Source organism: Carassius auratus, unplaced genomic scaffold (genome assembly GCF_003368295.1).
Source record: "Carassius auratus strain Wakin unplaced genomic scaffold, ASM336829v1 scaf_tig00214937, whole genome shotgun sequence".
Taxonomy (NCBI): Eukaryota; Metazoa; Chordata; class Actinopteri; order Cypriniformes; family Cyprinidae; genus Carassius; species Carassius auratus.
This window is the reverse complement of record NW_020527869.1, coordinates 49,997-53,762: the sequence shown is the minus strand read 5'-3', so window position 1 is coordinate 53,762 and position 3,766 is coordinate 49,997.

The following is a 3,766-nucleotide window of genomic DNA, read 5'->3' as shown; positions in this document are numbered from 1 at the left end:
TACCGCTACACTTCTTTGTATCCACCACAATGTGCAGATTGCTTCTGGGAATAAAAAACCGCTGGGTTCACAAAGTTTTCTTTTTTTAGTTGTTGCATCGCTCTTTCAAAAATGAAACCGACATGTACACACCTTGCAGCATCCTGTGGCTTCACACTGCCCCTCTCTTTCTCAGTCTCTCACATCACATGCTCGCCTCTCTGCTGCCGTCCTGCTATGTGGTGAACTTTTTAAAACTAGGCCACTTTCAAAAATAAAGCAAAGGGAGAGAGAGAGCCATTTTATCTGATCCTATAAGCTATAATCTTATCTAGCCGAGCATGAAAAACGCTTATTCTCACATCCCCCCTAGTCTTACGTGCAGGGATGCTTGATTACGCCATTAATCATGTACAGGGAAAAAAGTAAGAAAACGTGTAGCGGAGAAAAACAGGGCACTTCGTAAGTTGAGCACTACGGTTCCAGTGAAGTTTTATATATAACGATAATTCACTTACCTTTTTTTGACTCACCCTACTTATTTACTTATTTTTATTATTATCATTATTAATAGTTAATTTAGTGTCAAGAAAACATTCTAATTTAAGTTTTTCATCTAATACACTCTTAAAAATAAAGGTGCGTAAATTTCTGTGTGACTCTATTTAAGTCATTTTTTATTGATAACTATCTCCTCCACTGAGCTTATATATAGCCGCTGCAACAAGATCATCAAATCGGTGAGTTGAAACTGAAAACAAACTGATTTTTGAAAGAATTAACAATCCTGACAGGAAGTGGTAATGTAATGAAGTAAAAACACTTTGTTACAATAAGTATTTTTTGGGAGAATCTGTACTTTACTTGTGGAGTTTTTATATTTCAGCCAACTTTTACTCTACTACATTTCCTAATTAAAATGTATAATTTTACTCCGATACATTTCCTCTAAGTATATTTGTTACTTACTACAAAATAGTCAGAAGAACACAGACTACAGGAAAGCAGGTTTGACGAATCAGCTCTGTTTTGCGTCTCTGAGCAATGGACGATGTTTACTTATTGAATAAATCTGCTTATTGAATGAATCAGTTGAATAAATTATTCAGTGATTAATTAACACAGTCAAATGTTTTATTTCTGAATTAATCAGCCATTTGAATGAATCAGCTGAATCTCAGTGACTCACTGATTTACATTCACTTGCTGTCACCTACCAGCAGTTTTAATTTCACATGTGGAGTGTTTATTTTTTCATGATTTAAATTATTTCAAATATCAGTATTCAACATTTTATGTTCAAAACAAACATTATGCATATTTATACATGTGTATCTACAGTTTAAATGCATCCATGTCCCCTCTGAGATACATAAACTGTGTAAACGCGTGCTATTTCAGACGCAGATTACAGAAATGTTTTCTTATGTTGGAATGAAAGACACTAAGGACAGATAAAGTGCTTCTTATTCTTATCCAAAAAGACAAAATGGAACCACTGCTGACAGGTTGTGTGATCCAAATCAACAAGTAATTCAAAATATTGCAACTCAAAGGAGTGATTCATTCACAAATACGGCATTGCTTCTTCTCTGATAAAGTCTCATGAACTTGCTTAGGACACCTAAGATGAGATTCGGGTACTTACTCCTCATTTAACTTGTCTTAAACCCAGAATATGTGTTTTAAGCTTAAATAGGCAAATAGGCCACACAAGTTTGCAACTGATTTTCTGAGATGAATTGATATTACCCATTAAACAGATGACATTTCAGCTTCCACCTACTGAAGATATGTTTATAAAGACAAGGAAAGAGCAAAAATACAAATAAAAATAGAAAATAAAAATACTAAGTGATATGAAGGCGTGAATGATGGCTGTAGAAAAAAAGATGGTTTGTTGCTATGACGATGGCTTTGTGCAGGTCAGTGTGTGTATTTAGAGCCAACATGCGGAAAATTAAGTTTATCTTCACATAGCCCACAATAGAAAATATAATATAAATAAGTGGACAAAGATTTGCTTTCTTATACAATTTTTTTATCAGGAGACGTTCCTAAATCTGTAGACACACCGAAGAGTTTATAAACGAATCAAATAGTTGCAGTGATCACAACACAATTTGCACAGTGATTAGCGCTGGGACATCTAAAGGAGTGATTTTCACGCCGCAGGGCTGTGTGCAGTCGCCTGATTCTAATAACCGCATTAATTATTCTGATTTAACTGGGGGGCAATTACTTTCTCACACACAGGGACTATTAGTGTTGGATAACTGTGGTCATTAAATAATTTAAATATGCACGAGATGGACAGAATGATAGATACACAGAGACGGATGGAGTTTCGAAATTTCATTTAAGTGGGTCACACAATGGAAACATGGTCACTTCATTACATCTTTTCTGTTAATTTCAAATGGAAAATGTTGTAATTGCAGCACCCATGGAATATATTTATAATGGAGCCTGCCAGCAATGAAAAATATGGACCTTACAATTAGGCATCTAATGGAAACTGTAGAGGAACAAAAGCAGAGACTGGGTTTCTTTGGCCTTGAGAGTGGGTCATGTGGCAGCAACAGGTGTGCATTGCAAACCCTTGTCCTCTCTCTCTCTCTCTCTCTCTCTCTCTCTCTCTCTTTCTCTCTCTTATACCTAATAATATAAACTGTGATTTTCCTTAAGCAAGCCTGCCGGAGTTCACAGAATGCTAATGCACACAAAACTGAATGAGACAAACTGCACTGAAGAAAATCAAGCATCTCTTTAGTCACTTTAGTCTCTCAGGGACCATTCACCAAAATGGCTAATCAAGGTCTGTGCAATTAAATATGTGCGCTAAAATACCACAACTCTTCCCCCTCAATGATCCCTGACGATAATTGAGTCTCGGAGGGCGGCTGGTACCTGCAAGGTCACACGAGAGCACAGAAATGCAGAACATGCGTGAACCTAAATGACTCTCGAAGTGCCACGCGGTGAGTCAAGTTAACACTAGCAGGTGTTTTTGGTAACTGTCTGCTAGTGGAACAATATCAAGCAGGGATCAGGAAAACTGAAGTCACCGCAGAGACAACATCCAGCCAAATCTCTTTAGTCAAACATCTGTCAAAACAGATGTGCCAGGGCAAGGCCAGGGACCCGGAGAGGATGAGAAAGAGATGAAGCGGGAGAAAAAGGATGCGAAAACCGTGAGGTCTCATTTTTGGCACAATGAAGAAGGATGAATGGTAGAATCTGTTGCTTTATTGGACACTGTCTGCACCAGCCAGTTTGTTTCCAGTAGGATTTTATCAGCGCTAGAGTGACTGTCCAGGTGCTTTAGCAAAAAAAAAACACACATATGGTCTTTTGAGTCTCATATTGAAAGAGACTCATATGCATTAAGCATTGCCAAAACGGAAGAGTGATTCCTTCACTGGGCTAATTACAGATAGTCCCATCTGGCAGCAGAAGATACAATATTTCTGACATAACCAAATTAACATTGTCATTGCATTTCTGGGTCCATGGCATCGTCATTTTTTCGACATCTTTGGACTCCCGGTTGCAGAGCAATAACAGGGGAATGTCCGTCCTTTGCCATTAAGCTGAAACAGAATTAATCTGGCATGTTTAAGGGGCTATATGCTGGATGAACTACCCTGTTGTAGTTGGCTTCAGAAACCAGTCACATATTTTCTACACTATTCTGTATTCTATGCAGTACAAACACAGTAACACAGCGAAGAAGTTGTTGTGTTATATTAAAAATACATGTTTAAAGTAAGTGATGGGTATATAT